Genomic DNA, 24,660 nt, shown 5'->3' with positions numbered 1-24,660 from the left:
TGTTACAACGATGAATTAAATTGTCAATCGAAATAGCGTACTAACTCGAAAGCATTTTCAGATTTTTTGTTCATGAAATTCTTTATTTTATTTTTTTTTTTTTTTAACAAGATTATATAAATAAAAAAATGTTTTTTTGATTTTTTTTTTTTTCATATATTAGTAATCTATGGAAAATCAAAATAGGCGAGATTATGGTTAAGTAAAATTCAATCTTTGCATTAAGCTTTTGTATCAAATAATTAACTTTGTTTTGTACTTACACATGTACAAATAAAGATTGATGATAGATCTATAAGTAGAAGAATCTTGAAGAGATTACGGTGCTATCGTTTACGCGATATTGAAAAGGACATTCCGATTTTAACGGACAACGAACGTGAAATAGCGAGAAATCTATTGTAGCGCTAGCCTCGAAGCAGCGGTTTGAATGAAAATTTTGCGCGCGAAACTTACGGACAAAACGATGTGAAGTATGCTCGAACGATACCTGCAATGTCGAGTCGCGAATTTGGAGATCGAAAGCCGCAGGCTCGAAGTTTTATATTAGGAGATTATAAAGCTCACGTTCCAAAGCATTATTTTACTAAAACACTAATTTCGGATCGAGGAACATTATACTGCAAGAGAGACGGCGCTTTCCGCGAAATTCATTTTTTATGAACGCGACTTTTTATCATCCTCGTAAGAATGTCGTAAGATTCGTAATTTATCGTTCTTTCTTTGCTTGGCGTATAACATATGATATCCGAGACATCGAAATTAAAGATAGATTTATTGGGATAAAGAATTTTTACATTTTTGCTGATTTAAATCACAATCACAAAACAAAAATCATTCCCCCTTCGAATAAATCGACTGTTGAGACACAGCCACCAACGCAATACCGTGACGACGCCGCCGCGCCGTCGCCGCCGTTCGTGCCGGGGAGCCGAGCGTAGCCGAAGGTAGCCGAACGCGGCCGAAGTTAGCGGGAAGACGCGCGCGAGCGGCGTCGGGTGTGTACGGAGCGCGCGCCGGTAGGAGAGAGAGAGCGAACGATCGTTGTTCGAAAAGTCAAATTTCTCGCGTACGTGAATTATCGTATTCGGGAAACGTGTGTGCTCGTATTTGTGCGGACTCGCATGCGTGCACGATCGACGACGTTGCGAGTCGCATCGTCGCAAACACGCGGAATCTCTGGAATCATTGGCCGTCCAGCACGTGCCGGCTGTGTCGAACGAACCGGCGAAAACCTAACCTTCAAACGGTTAACTGCGAACGGCGAGAGTGACGCCTTTTGACGAGCACGAGGTGAGCATTCGAGATACGATACTAGTTTCCGGTTCGGAGAGATATAACCTCTCGAAAGAGGGAGATCCCGGATTGTAAGCCTCGCGTGCGACGACGTATCGGGCGTGCAATTTTTTTTACACCCTACGTTTTTCTCGACGATGACGTTCAATGTCGCGTCTGTATACATTATTTACATGTTGCGCGCGGTTTTTCGGGATCACGGGAGCCTCTTTTTTACATCCGTTGTTTATCGTCGAGATGTCGTTGAATACAGACGAGTGAAAATATTTAGATCTCGCGGCGCTATTTTCACCCGACTCTCGTTACATTCGTAGGATTCGTGCGAATCATTTTCAAATCTTTGGAATCTTATGCCCCTTCGTTGCCCAACGTTGCAGAATTTTTAAAAGAATTATTTAAATATATTACATATTTTATTTACATATATTTATATATACGTATATATATATTGTATATACTTGATATTTCAAGACACACATTATTTTTATATTTATAGGTGCGTAGTGTCGCAGTTCCTATCCGGTGAAATAACTCAGGACCCGGTAGCAACGGTATTAAAGATCGCCAGCGCGGGCCCCGCTGGTGAGTAAATCTATACAAATCTATACAACAGCAAAACTTTCCATCAGCCGCGAATTTCAAGGATGAATCGGCGCGATATAATGGCGCGTCCGCGCCGCCTCTCATCTCAGGGCTTTTTTCGCCTCTTTTCTGTCTTCGTTTCGAGAATGGACGACGATTCCGAAACGACGATAAACGCCCGACTCGTTCGGGGAAACCGGACAAAAAAGTCTTAATTCCTTCAGCATGTGTGCCGGAGGTGACGGATCGCGAGCGATAAACGTTCCTCCCGCCCGTCAACGGCGTCTTCGTTGTCGTCGTCATGGCTTGGCGTGCGTATGTGTAATAACACTCTGCAAGAGTGCGTACACACAAGCGATGTGTATACGGAAAAAAACTGCCTCGGTTACGCTCGGATTCCGTCTCCGGCGCGCACTTTTACGACCTTAGCGGGAGGTTCGACGTAAAATCGGCTGCTACTGTTTGCGGAGAGATTATGGGCAGAGATGTATGCGAGGGAAGGACGAAAAGAGCCCTAAGAGAGAATTATAAGTAGATACCGAGGAAAAGATTTTCCGTTGCCAAACGATAAAGTTTCTTATATATACAGTGTCCAGTAATTTATGATACATTCGGCAAAAAGATAATGCTTTGTGAAGAAAAAAAAAACACATCAAATCTTTTTCATTGCTTGCATTGGTTTTCGAATATTTATTTATACTGACAACATAACGTACCTATTTTTTAAAAACAATTATACTCGAAGAACGACTGTTACAAATCCTTAGCCTCAGAAAAGTTTCAATGTATTCGCGGTTGCTGTATCTTGCTATTTTTAAAGGTCAGTGAACTGACAACGATATCAGTGTCGCAGTGTGTATTGTCACAGACACTAAACAGATTCTAAAGTTGTGTAAGAATTATTTTGATAGTCGATAGACTTACACAAATATTGATACGTGATCAAATAAACGGAAGACACTACTTTCAACTTGAAACTTTTCTTATGGAGAAAAAAACTGCTAAAAAAATTTTATTCTATATATCTTTTACATTTTTCTTCACGAGAGAAATTTCCCTCTCATCACAGTTTATTCATTCCATTTTTATCTTTATTTATAATTTGTACATGTGACAAACGGTCAATTGCTTACACAAGTTTTATCTATTTTAAGATAATTTATATAGATAAGTCTCTCTTCTCTTTCAAAGTTTATCTTAAAGAAGTTAACAGAACAGAAGCAGTCACAAATATTATCATTTAAATGTTTCTCGAAAAAAAAAAAAAAAAAAGAGAGAGAGAGAGAACTCGCAAACAATACGAATGATAAATGATTGCGGATTTACGCCCATCAGATTTTCGTCGGTCGTACATATTATTATGCAAAAAACGGTCGTTTCGCCGTGCGATTCGATGTAACGGGTTGCGTGAGAAATCGGCCCTGAGGCGCGAGACGCAACAAAGCGTCCACGTAACCTTGGTACGTTTCCGCGACGAGAAAAATCGTCAAAGCAGCACGGCCGCTTTCGCTCTCACCGTCGCGCGATACGTCTTGATTTCCCTTTTACTTCTTTTTCTCTCGTGGAATTCTCTTCATCGCTCTAACCTTGAGGGAAGATTATTCGAATCAAGCGCGGTCGTTTGCTTTCCTTTTTTTCTTTGCACGATGCGCGAATATTTAACGATCACAACGCTAATGAATTGTTAGATAAGCGAAATAAAACCATAGAAGCGATGTTTCACTTTCATTAATAAATATTAATTTTGCTTTCTCTATATTTACGTATTGATTATTTAAACATACATCTTTATTATGTATACTCTATAAAATATTGATTTGATATATTTATATTGAATATACTAGAGATTTTTAGTGTTTATGTTCCGAAATCTTGATTTTAAAAATTATTTTATTTCATAGTTTATTTCAGTTATATAAAAGTGTTTCCTGCATCGATTATAAACCATGATATATATTATTATTTTTAAAAAATTAAATTTTTTAATGTACATCTATTTATGTAATTAAATTATTTTGTGATCTTGATTACATCACTAAGTTGGTCGTATAAATAAGGTATGCACCTTGCAGTTTTTATTATCAAGAAGCCGCGTTTAATCGTCATGAGAATTTAATGGGTCAATTTTGCCGTATAAAATATGTGTCGATTATACGTTTCAAAAATTTTCTTCGAATAATCGTAAATTTATTAACGTGATTCGATCGTGTTACGAACTTCTTTAGCGATAGTTTAATTTGAAATCCCTATTTATCTTAGCGTTATAATTTTTAGAATTATACGTATAAACGTATAAATAAATTTGAAATTGAATTTTTGTTAACCGGTTTGCCATTTAATTTATTGAAATCAATTTCCGCGTTAACCAAAACCAGTTTGCCGTACAAATTATTGAAATCAATTTGTTTTATTCATTAAAGCTCTCATGCACATCATCAATATATATATTGTTAACATTTCAAAAATTTCCTAATTATATCACATTTGAGTAATAAATTTTTAAAAAAACGAATCGAATGTAAATATTTTACGAAAGATCAAATTTAATTTGCATGACTTTACTTGGTACATTGAGTACATAGATCAGTATCTGCAGATTTTCATATATATCGCAATAGTTTATATTATTTGTATTTATCTAACTATGGCACAAATGAATTCGATAATCTTATATATTTAAATTATTTTTTAAAATATTCTAGAAATTTTTTAAAATACTCTTAAATTAATTCGAAGAAACGAGATGATTGATAATTTGTTTTTGTGGATCGCACCGTCGTTTTTTTTTTGTGCCATTGCAAATTGAAAAGCTTTCTATGCCAGAATGATTAAAATTTGTCGTCCGCAATTAAATTTGAGAACCTCGTCGAACGAAGATGAAAGCGCAATGTGAAACGCGTGCCGAGAACATTTCCATGTTTTCATCGGCGTTCAAATCAAAAACTCGGCAAAGGTTATAGCTCGTGACCGGAATGGAATTAGATTCTGCGAAAATCGAGCATAAATTAATAACTCTTGAAAATGGCATTTTATTCGTTCGTTTATATGGCGCCGATTTATTTTAAACTACTGCGCCACATGTTCACGCGATAAATCGTTCGAGAAATATTTGCAGGTAACTACTTTCATAAATATCTAATGGATGTTAACTTTTAGTTTTCTTGATATCGATGTACTTGATATAAATGTCAATTAATACAAAAATTTTATATAAAAAAAATTTACATTTAGAGATGCAATTTGAACAATGTTGTAGCATTATAAAAAAGTGCAAAATTGACTTTAATTAATTTATTACATTTTTATATTTAAGATAATTAACTTAAATATTTTTGGATGATATTATTCCGTAAAATATGCACAATTTTCCAACCATTTAGTCGCGTGATTTTGTGTCTATTCGTCCTACTTTTTTGATACGTTCATTCTGCTCCATTCATTCAGGAACTTATGCGTGAATAAATCTCGTGGCACTTTCTGACGGCGGCGGGGTGCGAGGATACATTCGAGGGAATGAAATGCGGGTCAGATTAATTGCTCTCATTTTCTTGCTGGAGCATATTCTTGGAATTCTCGAGTCTCATTTTAATTGCGCGATTGGATCAAACAACGTGAATTCGACGTTGTCGCATCGGCTCTCTCCGATCTCTTTGATCATCGAGTTGTCTATAACGAGTCCTAACGCGCTGGGAATTGTACGTAAAAATGGAAATGTATCGTTGTATCTCTGTGCGATGTGTGTTAATTATAGATGAGTAATGAAAATTAATATTATCGAGCACAGTAATCCGCTGTGTCAGGAATATTTGTCGTGCTTCATATATCTTGACAGATTAGCGATTCACCGAATGATTTTTCTATCTCTGCTCGCTGTTCTGAAAATTTCAACTCGCAGTTTTACTTTTATCGATCAATGATAAGCCGCGAGAGGGTTCATGTGATTGCGTGTCATTTAGTATAGCGTGGCACAGAATGTTTTTCGATGAGTCGGTTATCGTGTCGGGGTCCGCGATGCACCTCACGTTACTCGCCCGCAATTGATAAAGGCGATAGTCGTAGGCACTGAAAGCAGGCTTCTCCCGCCATTAAGGAGATATCCATACATATACGGTGGCAACAAACACGTACAAGTTTTTACGGCCTTTACCACCGTCTACTTTCCATTATCCATAATACTGTAGGAGGTAATGGACCGACGGTAAATTCCGCCTTCTTCTTTTGCAGTTAAATGAGAAAATAACCCATGATTAGAAGCGTCACACGGAAATAACGATGGAAAGTGGAAAATTCTTGTAATTTTCATTACTTGTTGCGCGCATCTCTAAACGCGCGCGATGCATTAAAAGTTTTTTTTTTTTCGCCGCGCAAACGTGTACGATTTTTACACACTTATAATGTCGAGGCTCGATAATATATGTTATATAAATTGTTGTGCAATAAATTAGCTTTTGATTATCATAATTTTATTGCAATATATTTGACACTAATAATTAATAATTTTATATTTGCAAATTTTAAACTATATGCATATTAAGACTATATATTTATTGAAAATAATTGTTTCTTTTATAACAATCGTGATATTAAAATATCTGGGAAAATTATTTTTATATCACTTAACACAGTAATAAGAAGAAGAAAAAAATGTTAACCCAATTATGCAATAATAGAAATTTTAACAATTACAACGCAATATTGCTTTACGGGCATTTTTTATATTATTGTAACTTGCTGGAATTATCACATTTTTTGGTATTTCTTTTTTTGTCCCTTTTTTTTTACGAAAAAACAATACAGAAAAAATTCTCAATTATTTCGCGAATATAATTACATTGAAATAAACGGGCGCGCTTGCTTATGAATCGATGTAGGGCACACCCAGTATAAGGAACGCAGACTGTTCTTGGCCCATGCAGAGAGACTGGCCGACCAGCTGCTCTTCGAACGAAAAAGTACAAGTCAGCTGTTTTCCGGCGCGTGGTTTCTCGCGCCGCGCCAGTTCTCGATGGATTCGCGAGCGAAAAGGAGAACGATGCGATACGCCGAATCCGCCTTTCGTTTTACAAGGATAATTTTTCAAGAGCGAGATCAATTTTTTGAGACGATGCGACGACAGTGCACTTGACAGTGCATTTGAGTCTCTGTTGTATGTATTATCACTCGTTTTCTGAAATAAAAATTTCCAAGTGAGCACGTGACTTTCTAATGTCACACATCTCAAAGTATATAATTTCTGGCGCGGTAATAACTGGTTTTAGCATAGCCGTAAAACGTAGAAAAGAAAGGTTCTAAAGGGAAAGGACTCGTGCGGACGAGAAAATATATCTAGGAAGCAGCTGCTTTCCCGAAAAGTCAGCTGTTTCCTGACGCTCGAGTCGGTTCGTAGCACATGCTGATTACAGTGTGATAGTGAAAATATCGAATAAGCTTGGATAAGATCCGCTATCGATTTTAAAAATTTGTCGCCATAATCATCACGCGTATAACAAATTAGCAAACGTTTCACAATATATTAGTTTTTACTCGTAAGAAATAAATTCATTTCTTGCGTTTTCACAAAAATACAAAATGGAAAATCATGAAAGATTAATTATCAAAATTGATACTTTGAGTGAAAAAAGACATGTAATCCAGAAGAAAGTAGAGGTACATGTGACAGATAATTTTTATACTTGAAAAATAATATTTATCCGTGTTTTAGTTTATCTCTTGTTACTTTTTTTTCGTGAAACTCGTTTCTTCGACAATTTGACGGTCGGTTGAGAACCACTTCTCTTTATACCCGTTTGCCCGGAACGAAACGGAATGTAACCGACCAGAGAAAATACGTAGGGTATGTCCGTTGCGTGTAACGTCTCTCGGATCCGGAGCAGGTGCCCCTCGCTGCACGACCGGGACTCAGGGCCGTAAGCCAATTCTTCCGATGGTGGCAAAAACTGCGTGTCATAATTTAACGCTTGGGAAATTGCGGATAGTTTGTGACATTTTTCCTTTTTTTTACAACTATAATTGTTTATTTTGTGAAACGTTGTAAGGCTGAATATTTTATTGGAAAACAATTTCTAACCAGAGAAAATATCTTGAAGAACGAAGGTTTTTCTATTGACATTATAAACTTTTGACAAAAATTTATTGCTCTAACAATAAGATCCTTTGACTTAACATCTTTTCAACTTTTCTTTTATCATCAAACGGAGCTAGAATTCTACTGAGGACTTTCTATTGAGGAGCTAGAATTTATAAAGTTTAACATAGAAAAAAGAAAATATTAAGCAGCTTTATTTAAAATATTGCGCATTTTTATATTATGAAATTTTATATTATCCTTTTTAATGTTAGTTTTTAGCATTTGTTAAAGTTTATGGCTTTAAAATTTATTGAAAAAAATTTTGAATAAATTGTAAAATTATCAAATTTCAGCATCAACAAATATATGAGAAAAAAAAATTATAAAGTTTGTGTAGAAATCTCTTTTCATTCGGAGAAAGCGCACGGAGCAAGAACTCCACTAAATTTACCAACCTTCTTAATACGGATACTGGCGAATATCGAGATTCGTCGCCGAGTGCAATCGTGATATCGATGAAATTTATGTAGCGACTTTCAAAATATCTGCCAGTTTAGGAGGAAAAAGTTCGGACTTGCACAAAGTAGAAATTGGGAACCAACTTTATGTGCGTGAATTATCCTTGTGAGAGAAATCGGTTTTTATAAAAGATTTTGTACATAAGTGATTGATTCTTACAAAAAAGTCTCAATTTTACTGGATTGGCCTTCAAAGATTGCAGTTTAATACATTTGATATTACATTTATTTTTCTTAAATTAAAATTTTCTTCTTTTTATTTTTTATGACTTATAACATTTGGGATAATAATGCGTGTATGGGAACTGTGATATGCAATTTTATAACATATTAGTATACGTATTTTCGAACAATTTTGAAAATAAATTGTTTTAAATATTGTAAGGACATGTATACTTGTTTTGATCACGTGCAACGCAAAAAGGTATGTGTCATCATGATACGGCTATCGAGAACATTGAGTCTTGAGTAATAACTACGGTCGCATCTCTATGACACGGTTAATACTGTCTTCCATGCATGCCAATGAAAGAGACTCGTAATTACACGTGCAATGCTCGCAACGAAATGAAAAGGTCTGCGTCTGTGCTCGCGAACTTGTTTAACGGTTAGAATGTTTTCATCTGTCTTCAAGATTCCTGGCATTAGCCGGGGGAATGATTGGAAAGTCGAACGCGTGACGAAAGTTAATGACAGCTCGTCTACCTGTCACGCAAATTTGGAATTTTTAAGGTATACAGAACGAACTTTCGAAAGCGAGACGTTTCTTGTAACATCCGCAATAATCAATAAATATTTAACATCGTAAATCAATAATGAAGTAATATATTGATAATAAATAAAATAATATATGCAATTTATCAGATTAGTATAATAACACAGCATAAAAGAGAGAGAAAGAGAGATTCTTTTCGCTTTCTACACAAAAATCGCTCGAATCCTTTAAATAAGATGTCATTTGTCATTGTCTTTTCATCGAATGATTTTTACCGGATACTTTTCCCGCCAATTCGTTTGAGATTGTGTTGCGCGAATTTCAAACATCACCGTATAATAATTAATTTATTTTATTTCACATAATACTGCTCGCAACTGCCGCGTGATAACTCATCTGTCAAATCAGTGGAAAAGAAACTCGGCTATTTGTCTCTCCTCTCTCTCTCCCGCTCCCTCCCTTGCCGCCCTTTCCTCCCGGGTTTTGCAGGGCTGTTTTCTCATGAATGTCAGCTTCTCATGAAATATTCTCCCTTCTGCATCTAATCTACCTACCTTGATAGTATCTTCTTGCTACGTGATATAATACTAAAACTCGTATAAGCGTTGAAAAAAAGAAATTGCACGAAAATTTTTCCGTTTCTAATAAAAATTTGTTGCATATAGCATAATGGATTTCGCGTATTGTTATTTATTAGAGTACGGTAGTTTCCTGCATGTAAGCGAATACATTTGCGCGAGACAAATTCCAACATGATCACCGCAATATTTCTCCACGAGAATACCTTTAATTTCTAGAGAAAACTTTCTATACATAATAATATTTATATAACATATTGGTTGTAAAATGTTTTTCTCTAGCTATTCTTGATGCGATACAAGATGATTCTGCAATATTTCACGTACTTCCGACTTCGTAATCGTACTTGCACTTTATTATCTTTTAATTATATAATACTTTTTTATTACACTCTCTTTTGTCACACTCTTCCGCTTATGCGCGAATAATACGAATAACGACATTTTTATGATTAGCGCGATAAGAAAAGTGGCGCAAGAGGTATATAGTCTCGAGATACATGTTAAGGTTGAATTACGTGCGGTGTGTATAGATGTATTACATAGGAGCACATAAACGTCGTTACGGATATTATGTCGAATGAAAGGCAAGCAAAACCGCGATCTCCTCACAGAGACGGACGGAAAAACCGCGGCGTGCAGAAAATTTTCCCACGGATGTAAAACATTCCCTCTCTCGCAATGACCGGCATACTTTTCCTCATTATCTCTCATCCTCACCTGGCGTCCATACCCCCCCAGGCTACCCATGCTTGTTTCTTTTTCTCTTTTTCAGCATATACATATATATGTGTGACTATGAATGAATCACGGTCTAAATTTTTATTATTACGAGAAAATTTTGGCGCTGTCAATCTTTTAATATATAATTTAATTTTTATCTGATATGAAGTTCAATGAACGCGATTATTTAGAGAAATGATCAAAAAGCTCGGTATTGTATTTAGAATAGAAAAAAAATTATATCCAAGATTTATATATATGCGATATTACGAGCTATCATTTATGTAATATTATTTCGGTTCCCGAGAATTAATGAACAAGATAAATGATAATAAATCTCTGAGCAATAACACTTTATAAAAAAAAATCTGTAAAATAATAATTACAAATAATAATTACTAGAGACTGAAAATTTCTATCTTGAAACATAAAACCATGCGAATTCGATTGCGTGGATTGACCGATTCAGCTGAAAGAAAGGAATATAATAGCTTTGTGAAACATTATGCGCATCGCATTTTATTGTCGTAATAGATAGGAGTTTTATTGATTCGTCGCAAACTACAGTGTATCATAGATTATGGAATGGATGTGAAACCTGTGTTCGCTTGTAATTGGTTACGGTTTTATGTTCGATTGTTCAACTACTTGCATCAGTTTTGCATTATTTATCGCGAGCCGTCGCAAGCGCAAAAATCCACTGTAATATGTATTATAATATGTATCTTTAACGAAAAGATAATCTAGATTCTGTCCTCCCATTTATCAACCTTGCTATGCCGAGAGAAACAGTCGAAAATTTGCTTATTCACCGCGTGCATCTCACTACGGCAGGATGAAACATTCCAATCTATATATATTTTTCTAACTCTGGCCAAATCTTCTCGAGCACGATACATGCAACTTTATTCTAACGTTTAGTTTTCGCGATAACCCGCGATCCAAAATTCGCAGATCAAGATCAAGGTTATCGTCCCGAATCGTCTCGCGTAGAGGTTCCGTGCCGATCGATCGTCGTTTAGACAAACTTGTTTCGATCCGGCCACCCGTTATGACGCCAACGGGCACCGGGTCCGTCGCGCCGGCCGCATCGGTTTGATGCCGCGCGACGAGAGGGTGTTGCGCGTCGTCCGGGAGGGCGAGCACTAGGAGAGGGAGAGAGTGAGAGAGAGAGAGAGAGGGAGGGAGAATACCGCCGGCGATGGCGGTGGTGGCGGCGTCGGCGTCGGGTAACGATAATGACGGAGAGGGGTGGTGGACGCTCGAGAGTTCTCCCACCACTCATCGTAGCGTCTCGACGCCGCGTTTCGGTCTCTGCCGATGCAGTGTGATCTCAGTTACGAACAGACCGCGCGATCGTTCGCATTGCCGATGCGAAGCGAGAGGGGAGAGAGAGAGAGAGAGAGAGAGAAAGAACGAATGAGAGATAGAGAGTGAAAGAAAGAGAGAGAGAAAAGAGTGTGTTCGAGTGTGCATATGCGCGAAGGGAGCGGAAAAGAAGCATCAAAATAATACGAGGAAAAGGCGTATTGAGGGAGAAAGAGAGAAAGAAAGAAACAGGGAGGTGAAAGAGGAAGAGTGAACTATGTTACAAGTCGTCGTCGTGCCGCTCGGTCTCGCCTGAACAAAGGAAGATTCTTCTCCCTCGGCTCGCCGCGTCGAGGGTCGTTTCCGATCGACGAACCGTCGGGATCCTTCCTCGGGTATCTTCGGTGCGGTTCGTGCGCCTCGAGCGCACACGAAGCGGTCAGTCACGTAGCAGCGGCCGAGGCGTGAGGAACAAAGGACGGTGGCAGGATCCGTGTGAGAGAGAGAGAGAGAGAGAGACGGAAAAAACTGTGAGGGAAATAACGTTCTTTTTTTTTTTACGAGCGATCGTGCACGACAATATTGTTGATATTTACAATCAGAGTAAACACAATCTATATCGGGAATTATCAAATCGGGACTCTTTCCTCCGGTCAAACAACGCGAATCGCATACCGGTATATTTCGAAAGAAGAGACGCGCCTCGAGTTTTGCGACAGGAAGAGAGTGAGAGAGAAAGACTTGCGACGCGTCTCGTCTCGTTCGAGTTCGTCGAATTGTACATTGTTTTGCTTTTTTTTATACTTTTCTATCCTGACGATTTTTCTCCCAGTGCGACGAACCCAGATTAAGAGAGAAAAAAAAACAAAAAAGGAAAAAGCAGTAACGTACCTGCCTGTCGAATATCCTCCGTATCAAAGGAACGTGATTTGTGAGTGAAAGAAAGAGAAAGAAAAAGAGCTAAAACCCGAATTTTTTGGCGGTATATGTGTCTGCATCTGGCTTGCCTACCTGTGTGACGAACCGGCGACCTAACCTAACGACAACGACGGTCGGAGAAGTGCGCGCGAGAAGAATCGGAGGAAGAATCTCGTTGTGTAAAAGAGGAAAGGGGCGGGAGGGAGGGGGGGAGAAGGTGGCGAAAGGACCGAAAGTGAAAAGGTAATCGGCCTTCCTTCGGATTCTCTCCGCCGTTCGTTTAACGACGTCGTTGGTTTTCGTGTGACATGTGCCACAGAGTGTACTACGATTGAAAGAGAGGACTCCAATAGAGGAAGCGCAATACCTTATTCGGCAGCACACGGATTATCCTCGTATTTACGGTGAGTTTTTCTCAAGTCACGATAACGTTGCGGGCTCCCTCCTTCCGCGTGGCGGATCGTATTCCTGAGAACGGTCGTGAACGACTTCCGTTTTCGAAGCGCGGGAGAACATTCCGGAGTACGTTCCAGAACGTACACTTTACAGCGCGCGTCCCATTGTTATCGGAAATATGCTTTTCTTTACAAATCCTTGGTCATTCTTTTCACGGGAAATTTCTTTCTTTGTAATAAAGAAAAATGATTGTGAAGAATTTTTTTATGATTAATTTTTGAACTTTTTTAACGAGGAAAAAAATTATCGATTGATAAGGAGCAGGTAATTGTAGAGAAATATCTTTTAATATTATTAATAATAAAATATTTGATAATGATTGATATTGAAAATTGAAACATTCTGAAAAGTAAGTTTCGCGTAATTTTATAAACAATCTCCGTATTGAAATAATAGAATTACAATTATACGTTACTGTGTGTGTGTGTGTGTCGTCATCTATACACTAGCAGCCGCTTAAATCAATCACGTCAAGTTCTATTTCCTCCAACGCATTAACATCTCGACATTTGATTGAATCTCGCTTTCTCACTCCGGGCGATTTCTCAATGACGAAATTCCATTGGCGGTGTCGCTTTTGATCGTTAAAGAATTCCTGGGAACAATGACACGCTCGAATCTCTCCTCTCTCGCTTCGTTCTTACGACTGTAATCACGTTTTTCCATGCGGAGCGTTGGTCTCGCACGTTGGCTCTGAAAGGAATTCCACGAAGCTTCCAGAATAACGTTGTTCGCGTTTTGTGTTCGACGAGTGAGTTGTCGACAATGTATATCATGCTCCAGTTTATTGTTCTTTCGGCAGTAAACAGGAACGTGATCGGTGGCGTGAGATCGTCGTTTCCTCGAGGAATCCAACGTCACGATATACACGATCATAAACCGGCGATTCGGAAAATTGTTTCTCTCGCGAGCAGCTTCGACTTCGGTAACAGCTGATCGAAAGTCGTTTCGATGAATAATTTTCATTTCACGCTAGGCGTTCAGATGGACATAAAATACAGTTAATGTCGTTAACATTATCGTCGATAGGAATTATTTCATAATTTTTTTTTTTTTTTTTAGTATCTTTAATTTTTAATATCTTTTTAATAGTCTTATTTGCGAGATATATAGTATAATAAAAGAATAAGAATATTTTGTTGATAGAAAAATGTGAAATTTCTCTCTTTAAAGCTCAAAAATTTTAAGAATTAATATGATAAAGTTATATACAATATAATATACGTATAAAGTCTTTGTTGCACTCTTCTTGGTTCGACGGGATTTTAACTTTGGAATTTGACGACTATATATAACCCTAAATGTGCGGTGAAGGCTCGGAGCCTTTGCGAGTCGTCTCATCGCGACATGACAAAGTTAATCGCGTTTGTCGGCGGACGCGTTTACAGAGAGTACTGTAGAGTTAATTAGACAACCGTTCGAAAGCTACGTGTCTTCCGCGCTTCGTCTCTTCGTTGACAGTAGTTAATTATTCAAAAGCGCAGGCCATGCGTGTCTGTACGATATTTTCAAATTGCTACTTCCGGCAGTTTGTTCCGTCATCTGCCGATGACGGGGAGAGAATGAAATATTACGCAAAATGCTGCCGAAGAAAGCAGTAAAGTCATTTTGCTTTGCGTAATCTGTCAAGTGTATGTGCGCGTGTATATATGTGTGTGGGAAGGAGATGAAATATCAAAGAAATTTTATATTTAATTATTAAAATATACTTTTGAAAATACATATTTAAAAAAAATTAATTTACTTATTTGCATTTTTTTTTTACTTATCCGCGCTCGCTGTAAAAATAGAATAAAACAGATATATGTGTATATAGATATTGTCACAAAATTTTTTCAAAATTCTCGTGCTTGGCTGCTAACAAGGTAAAATAATAAAATGTGTATCGAGGAGGAGAGGGGAGGGCATTGATTTTCATCGATGGACGTTAGTGAAAAAGGGAGGACAATGCACAGATCGTCGGAAAGGGAAAAAGAAAGAGAGATATATGGAGGAACATCAATTTTCTATAGGATAAGCGAGTAATTAAAATTCTGTCCCGCGCGTCGGCATCGGAAATCAAATCGATCCGCCATTTAAAAGTTACGTGATATACTGCGTTTTCATTTTCGTTCTCTGCTGGTTTCCGGTCGACAACGCGAGGAAACTTGGATATCGAAAATCAGCAGACGAATGCGATCTACACATGATAATTTATTATGATAATTAGAATTATTTTATTTTAATTTTTAAGGCTATTTTAATTTTGAACTTTTACTCCATCTTTAATTATTAAATCTTATCATCCCTAAAAAATATATTTTCATCCAAATAAATGTTTTTTGTTCTTGAAGTCTGGCTCGTAATCAAGTTTTAGAAGAAAATCCATTATTGGCAATATGTGAAAGTTTGGAAATTTTGATAAATTTTAAGTGCGAAAATTATTTAATTCTTAATGTAAAGCAAATTTTAGCTATCGTTTATTAATAATATAATACATAAAAAATAATATAATAATATACGATAATTTAACGATTACAGAATTATAAATACAAAATTATTTTTTTCTTTTATTTATCCTTTCTAAAACTATTTATTACATTATTTTGTTAATACTACGATAAACTTATTATTTGTTACAATAATCATTATTCTTTTCAACTTAAAATAGTCGAAAATCCAATTTTTAATTATGAATCGAGTTTTATTATCATGGACGCTTTTAACAGAGAATTCACGCGAAATCCTCGAGCGCTCGCGTGGATAAAAATTGTGAAAGCCAAATATAAAAATCCAAAAATAAAATTTCTAAAACATACAGCAATTTATCTGTGCTATTATACTCCACATCGATTAACATGTTATAAAACAAATAATTTCGTGCTATTGTATAAAGCTCGTGACTCGTATAATAGAAAGTTTTCATCGTAAAATTTTATTTTCTCTGGACGTTTGTATTAACGATTTCCCATATTCATATCATGTTCAAATAATGGAAACTAATGGCTTATATATAGATGAAAACAAAGAGACCTAACGAAATTTTTGTGATAATGATTTGTTAATCTTATTGACATCATCTTCTAGAATTCTTTGCCTACCAACAAGATGATTCAAACGAGTGCTTGATGTTATCTTGAATCATTTCGTGAACGTCAAACACAAGACATTTCATTTCTAACTAATCATGACATCATCTTTTATAAAACGTTATAAAAAATGATTTAAAATTTAAATTGTTTCTTTTCTAACTTTTTTGTAGCATAATAGAAATTCCTTTTTTTTATGTGTTATCCTTCACACAGATTCTCGTCCAAAAAATATCGTATCAGTTGTGTATCCTGTGCTGTCACAATATTTTGATTAAATTATTATAGACAAGATATATTATTTCACTTATACTTGAAATATTTTTATTGTTTTTAAAGATGCATAAAAACACTTTTAAGAACAAGAAGGCTTGACGATGATATAAATATTTTTGTATTTTAAATATTTTCTTAGAAAATCTGAAAGTTATCTTCCTATTAGTGTTTCAAATGATAAGTTTATCATTGTATACATGTTGACCCAACTGATTATGTTATATCTCACTGTTATTTATTAAATATGACGTAAAGACATGTAATAGATGTAAACTGCATTTAAATAACATCATAAAATTAAATTTAAATGGAATTGTATAAATTTCATTCAAATTGCATCAGTTTATATTTACATATTTATATATTTATTATTTTTATATTCATTATACTTTATAAAATTGTGACTACAAATCGAGAAGCGATGAGTGGCAGTTAATGCAATTGTCGTTTAATTTCGAATTTAATATTGTATTTGACCATCAAATTCTCCGAAACGAAAAAATTGTCAAGCTTAAAAACCGTATTTCTTTCTCTCTGCTGCGGGAGGCCTTTTTTTCTGGACCTGACTCTCGAACACGATCGTGTTTAGGTCGCAGCGGGTTCACGCAGGCGTTAATATTTGCACCGCGATAAAGCCGACGCATAAATACCCACGTCCTCTCCGGTATTAAAGTGTCATTGCGATTAATGCGTCATCGCCAATGTACGAGCGAAACCGCGCGTAATCGCTTTCCGTTACATTAAAGTTTCAGCGAAGCACGTTGAACGAGGAAATTCCACATCACCCCTATATGGAAACGTCACCGTACCGGAAAATGGTAGAATCGGGTCGCATTTTTTTTTCCATAAATCTGCGCGTATCAGTTATTCGAAAAAAAAAGGGTAGGAAGGAGGATGTCGCATTGAAAATACACGCGGATTGTGCGAGTATTCGAGATGGTAATCGGAAATTCCAAAATGATTGAAGAAACAAGACGTTACGAAAGCAATGGAAACAAGCTTAGAGAATTACTTAAAGTTTAAAGCTCGTCATACCGTCTGCGGACATAACGCTTCTTACATGCAAATTTTGTGATTGATAATTGGACGCTCGGCGATCATTTGCGGCATTGAAAAATCGAAATTGCTTAAATATAGATTACATTTTCGCGTGCTTCGTTATTAGCGTAAATAATACATCGCGCCCGCGTATAGAAGTGTTTTAAATTAATCTAATTTTGAGGGGAAAAACGTAGCGCGGACACAAATCTGTATTTTGTTCATGACCCCTTGACGGTGTCCCGCTCATCGGTTTACGTTTGTAATGATCAGTTCGACGAGAGCGAATAGTTATGGTAATTAGTTTTTCATTCGGCACAAACCCGAATCATCTAATTGCTCATCGATTGACTTTATCTCGCAGGGACAGCTGTTTAAATCAACAGTGTATCTGCCGTCTGGTGTCAGCTTGACGATACTTCTTTTTTTTCCTTGATATTAATTAACATTTTTTTTTTTTTTTTTGGTTTATTGAAATAAATAGTTTAAATAATTAATACTCGAAAACTATCTTTTCTCATCGATCGAAATATTGTCGAAATTACCAAATACGAATGTTAATTTTATATCTAAACTTGAATTTTACAAAAAGAAACGATTTTAATAGTAATTTAATCCTTTTCATAAAATCATTTTTTTTATCGGTGTTCCATTGTGTAAAATCGAAAAGTTTGCGACGCGCTTCGTGAAATGGAAGCATAATACATCCAATTACATAAACATCATAAGGAGATTATACCTTGCGCGATGCCGCATTTGAAGCGTGCCTTATTTAGAAGCGTGTTGTATGAACATACCTTAAGCAGCGAAAGTAAACGGTCCGCGCTCCCGTGAGTTCTAGTGACGTGGAGACGAAAGTATATCTCTCGCGTATATAGGAATTGACTGCGTGTGGCTGTTTATCGCTCGGACGTTGTATACGTAATTATAGAGTAGGAAAACTGATCTTGGAAGCCCAGCTCAATAATGGCATAAGTGTACTTTATGTCGTTATTGTGTGAAAAGTCTTTTCGAAATCGTTCTCCTACGCGAGTATACCCAGTCTTTGCGATAGGGATAGAGAAAAACTTTGTTTTTCATGCAAAAGTTTTTTTTTTATATTACAACTGTTAACGCGTGATAACTATTCCGTGATGATTATTCCGAAAATCATTAAAATACATTGCTACATAAATTTTATTTTAAAGAAACAAGTTGAGTGGTTATAGAGATTATCATACTTTGAATAGTTTATTTTTCTTCAAAAGAAAATATATATCTTCGCAATTTGTGTATACCTAGCGAAATTGCAAAATTGTATTTCACGAGTTTCCGGTTATTAAATAATTAATTGATTGATTCTTATCACTTCAGTATTCTTATCACTTATTTAGCACCACGTTTTGCTATATATGTTTGACGCAAACGACGATTAAAAGCAATCGTGCGATAGTACCAAATTTAATTCCGATTCGAGAAATTAAATGTGCACAATTCGTAGAGAATTTCCAATCGTAATATTGGACAAATTCGACAGACGCAAAGGTCGAACGACGATTATAAATTTACTATTATTATCTGTTTCTAGCGGTGAATGCATAAAAAATGAGATGCAATTGTATTATGTGCTTATCGAGCAACGTCGTGGCTGTTTGAAAAAAAAAAAAAACGCGAAAATAAAAGTAGAAACTCGTGGGAATTGCATCGGATATTTGATAACGCGCAGCGATTATTATCTCTCTGGAATTTGCAGAACTCGAGTATTCGCAAAATTTATAATTTATTTGCATGACCTTTAGCGAGGACGGGAAATTACTTGTCACTTATCTCAATTGATTTATTTCAATACTTCGATGCAGTATCGAGTCGTTTGCGAAGAAATAAAAGACTTGCTATACAAGGAACATAAAGAAAAAGATAGATTACTTTTAGAACTGGCTTTCTTCTGCGTTTTATCAATATCATTTTATCAACACGATTATTCACATCTATTTATGTAATTTTTTTTTTTTTTAATATCTATTAATTAAAAAAAGGATTCTACATTATACTAATAACGGTGACTTTTAAAAGAATATACGGTGATAAATCGCAGTTAGCTAATAGCTACCGTATAGCTATTTTAATTATCGTGAAATTTGAGCTTTTCTTTTATCATTAATTGCATAACTACTATCTAGAGCATAAACTTTCTCATTCATTAATTGATATTCATTGATTGCATGTCATTATCGACTATGTCGAACTGAAAGCTGATATATTTTATATACTAATAATTTATATACTAATTTTGGAGTGGATGATAGCAATATGTTGATTCTTAATTCCTTTGTCCGTATACGTTATAGTTCGAAATAAGTATCCGTACAAATGTATGGATAGAGATTCGCACAATGATTATATTCGCTTCAACAAGTCAAATATAACTATATCACTGCCCCTTTAACGATGATTAATCCTTTCTAGCAATATTACTTCTCGTGTGAGTTTCGTTGTCATCAATCGTCTATCCCGAATCATTATTCACAGTCAATATACAACTTAATTAAAAGATATATTATATTAATCTTTTCTATACATTGTATCTTATATATGAAAAGTAACAAAAAGCACATAAAAATCATTTATTTTTGGCTATTTAGACAATAAATATGCAAAACTATTTAGGATATCAGATTTCTCTAACTAATATGCGAATGTGATATTGCTTAGAGATCGAGATCCCGGATTTAGGCAAGTGACGTCATGATCGTTATGAAAATCGCGCGACTTATCCGCGTCTCGTGTTCTATGCATTTCGATACTTTAGGTTGCCTTTCTAATAGTCGTCGTTTCGTAAGATAGCCTTGTTTCTCTCTCCGCGCCGCAACCTACGATTCAATGTGCGAATATTAAATCTACATATTTTTTTTGCAACAAGTGGATATTTTATTAAATCGATATTTTTCTTAAACCCATCGCAAATTGGTAAGAAAGAAGGCTACGCGATGTAATATTAAATCTCCGAGAAATATGTAATTTATACGCACATAATTATAAATATAATACCACTGATTAATATAATTTAATTAATTCTATTTGTACGCTTAAGTTCGCGTTTGGTTCAAAGAGAAACAATTTTCTACGGAATAATTAAGCGAAACCGTTTCGAATGGAAATTAATTTTCATATCTTGATTAAATTATGACGTGTGTATATCGCACATTATAAAATATAAATTATGATTACATAACTCTTTATATAAGGAAAAAAAAAAAAAAAACAATAGGAAAATATTGGCAAGATAGAGAAAGCTCCATGATAAACATGATTTGCTCAATTTTGAAGATAATCGCGTGTGTGTGTTTGGCTATTTTTCCACGATCATTTCTTTCCTTTTTCTTTCTCCCTTTTTTTACACTTTCGCCCGTTATCGTCGCCTCGTGCCATCTCGACAGCCTCTCGATCTCGCGAGAGTGAAATGCCAAAGTGAAAGGGTATGTCTTTCCATGCGTGCTGTTACCTCACAACTCGTCGCGCTGGTTGTAACTGGGATTCGAGAGGAAGTCGTTAAGCCGCGTTATATCCGCCCATCGAAATGCTAATGCGCGGCATCTCCTATGCTCTTTTTTTATTTATCACTTGCGATTAATTATCAACTCTCAAAAGAATGAAAAAAGACTAGAACGCGCTATAAAGAGATAAAATATACTTTATAAATATCTCTACTCTGTCTAGAATATACGAATAAATAACAAAGAACGTTAAATTTAAATAACTCATGTTAACAATAAGAAATGAAGAATTTTGCGGAAGAAATATAAAAATAATTTAATAAAATACTATATTTGGTATACATACGATCTCCTTTCTCTGACTTTCTCCAGCTCGGAGTTGCATAGTATTACGCAAGAAGAAGATAAATAACTTTTTGTCTCGTTTCGAGTTAGTAGTAAAAAGTCATTCTGTTTTATTAAAGAAATTTTGGCAAATAATTCTCTCCAATTCACGATGAGAGAAATATAGTTTTGTAAATGTTTTCGAATGACCTGAAAGAGGATTTGGAAACTGAGCGAAGCTGACATCATCTATATAAATTCTACGATGCATATTACGCAGCTCAATTGCGCCATAAATGTTGAATGTCGATTGCGCGCGAGGAACTAAACAGTTGGTTGATCAGCCTGGCTTGATCGTCCCTCGGCTCGTCCGAGAAAGCGCTCGTAATATCGCGTGCGCGTTGGCGTGAAAAGGGGTCTCTCGCATTTAGCCGGCCGCCGAGGGCACGCTGTTCCACGCGTGTTCCACATCAGCCACGTGACGTGTGCACAGCCGATTCGTCCAACGCGAGATCGATATCATGCACGGTCCGCGTTTGCATGACGGTCTTTAACCCTTAGTGGCACGAATCGCTTTAGCTGTTGTGATGAAGATTCGAGTTAATATAATCGAGAAACACACTTTCGACGCGAGAGTAAGATTTTGTGAATCTTTGCGATTGTTTTTTTTTTTTTTTTTCTTTTCCCTCAAAATTTGCATCTACGATAAAATGAGGAATTCTTGTCAAATTGTATTTTTTAAAGATTGACTAATCATGAGCGATATTAATTAACATAGCACAAAACAAATAGGAATATATTAAAGAAACTTTGAAAGATTTTATGTTTAGATCTCTGAGAAATATCGAAACTAAAAAAAAATACATATAAAATTAATATTTTATATACACCTATTTGTTCTTTCAAAATTGAATTGTTGAAACATTCAGCATGACGCATTTAACTTTTCACAGACTTTTACGCGACACATATAATATTACAAATGAATGATTTATTAGGAATGTACATGATAAGATCGAAAGGAACATTATCACCATGCGAGATCGTGACGCTATTTGTCTCTGGATATTCGCGATAGTAACGATAATGGAATTAAAGGGATTGATATTTGCAGGCGAGAATGACGATCGAAGCTCTTTTATCAAAAATTCACGCGTTAGCCTTTTTATATTGCGTTCTTTATTTTTTAAGTAACTGTATTTCAAAAAATTTTTTTTTATTACTTTTTTTATAATTTAATTTATAATTAGTGTATTTTTTATACATCTTTTTACGGCTTCGTATACATTCGTACAGACATTAATTCTTGCTAGAAATAAGATTGCGATCGATAAAAGTATATACCGATGCACCAGTATCGCGTAATATGTAAATGTGGCTAATGTTATGCGTTTGAATTGTCATGCGTTGACATTTTCGCGAACTCTTGAGAGTAATCCTCGACGACGGAGAGAAGACACTCCAATGAATATAGACTTGAGGATGAGAGGATAAAAGTTGGAAGTTATATAGAAATAAGAACGACTCTGAATGGATGTACGCTTGAGGATTTTGCCGGCTAAATATGATCCCTGATAGGACAAATTCCCGGATGAGCACGAAGTTAAGAACAATACTTAAGAACCTTTGAGGATGATACCAACAGTCTCAAGCAGACATTTAGCGTTATCATTGTATTTTTGAGAATTTTATTTTGTAATAACGATTCTTGATAACTTTTCTTTTTTTTTTATAATAAAAAAAAAATTGGAGCATTTTTCAATAAATATCTATTTAAAAAAAAAAAAACTTGCTCTGTGCAAGAGCAGCTTTCATCCTTGAATGTATCTACTTTATACTAAAATGGTGATCCATATAAACACACGTGTACATTACATTCCAAAGTATAGTTTATTTCGAATTTCCCAGATACAATTACGTGACGCCCGCGCATGTTAACTTTCATTTCCTCTTCGCGTAACTTCGAAGTTAGACAATCCCCGTGCCAGCGGCAGACATCAAAAGTGAAAGTATAAAAAGCGCCGCCAGCCTCCTCTATCTTCCCTTCTCTCGAATTTCCGTGACCGAGTTCGTTCTACCTAGATTCATCTTTAAGGCGCACTGATCGAGGGATATTGATTGTGGGTAACGAACTATATTTTTACTGTACAATAAATTTTAAACATGTTTATTGCGCGACACTTTTCAAACGTCATTTATATCGAAAAATATATATATGTCGTATTTATCAAACTCGAACCAGACGTATTCAGTCTTTAAATATGTATATGTAAAAATAGTACAAATAGAAATAATAAAATTTTATATTTTACCACTTGCCGACATGTAAGAATATTCACGAAAAACATCGATACGCCGTACAACTACAATCTGCAATACATATATCGATATTTCGTTGCCGTTTTTAAATACGAACATTACTTTTGGAAATTGTAGGCGACGAGAGTTTCAATGTATAACACTACAATAATTGTAGTGTTATACATCGCACAAAAACTAGGTTAAAAACGGTCGCTTCGAGTCGGTCGCAGTCAAGTCGAACGATTAATGGCGAACCGGTCCTTTTCAATCGGCCGGCGAGGCCGCCGCGAATGAAAGGCGCTCGCGCGTATAGGATTCACGCATCCCATGGATATATCGCGAGAGAACCGGATAGAAAAACTGACTATTCTGAGCGAAGGACTATCAGACCACAGCCAAGCATACGGCCCATCATTTTTAACAGTTAGCGTCTGGAGCAATTTAAATTCCCCGCCAGTCGTCGGACTTTACGAGTGTGGAAAAAAAAAAATGGTATCTAAAATAAGAAACTTACAAGAGAGATCGATATTGCAGTTAGTCTTCTCACTATAAAAGCGTGATTTTTTTTTTTTATAACAATAATGCTATCAATAACGATTAAAGATAGTCAGCATTTTGAGAGAGTTCTGTCTAATTAAGATCTTTTTATAATAAACTTTTTTTTTATATTGAAAATATTAAATTACAATAAATTGTTAATGACCTATATGATGTATATTTAATTCTTATTGATTATTTTATATTTAAATAATTTTTTTTAAATCAATCACAAATTTTTACATTTACTATAAACATTTTATTTCACAATCAAATCGGGAAATCGAAGACTTAAATGACAGAGTAACATTATTATTAAATTAAGATTACATTTAAAATGAATCTAACTTTAATTAATATTACTTTTGCATTTATACCTTTTGCAGGTATAATTGATATAATAAACGATATTTTATGCAAGAATGGCATCTCATTCTTTTTTTAAATCGATTTAAATCGATATTTGTAAAACTACAAGCAGT

The 24,660-nt window shown here is 35.6% G+C and overlaps 1 protein-coding gene across 3 annotated transcripts in view; it reads left to right on the top strand.

The window, feature by feature from the left end:
- The first annotated feature begins 1,012 nt into the window (after positions 1 to 1,012).
- Positions 1,013 to 24,660, top strand: part of LOC126855206 (brain tumor protein) — a 55,745-nt gene continuing 32,097 nt past the window's right edge. For 2 of the 3 annotated variants that reach the window (XM_050602633.1, XM_050602632.1), the window contains exon 1: positions 11,834 to 13,109. The gene's annotated coding sequence lies outside the window, so the exon portion shown is untranslated. Of the gene's footprint in view, positions 1,294 to 1,792; positions 1,879 to 11,833; positions 13,110 to 24,660 lie in introns of those variants that run through there. The other variant, XM_050602631.1, reaches the window with a different exon arrangement.

Source organism: Cataglyphis hispanica, chromosome 15, assembly GCF_021464435.1.
Source record: "Cataglyphis hispanica isolate Lineage 1 chromosome 15, ULB_Chis1_1.0, whole genome shotgun sequence".
In the NCBI taxonomy this organism is placed as follows: Eukaryota; Metazoa; Arthropoda; class Insecta; order Hymenoptera; family Formicidae; genus Cataglyphis; species Cataglyphis hispanica.
This window is presented reverse-complemented; position numbering and strand designations above follow the sequence as displayed.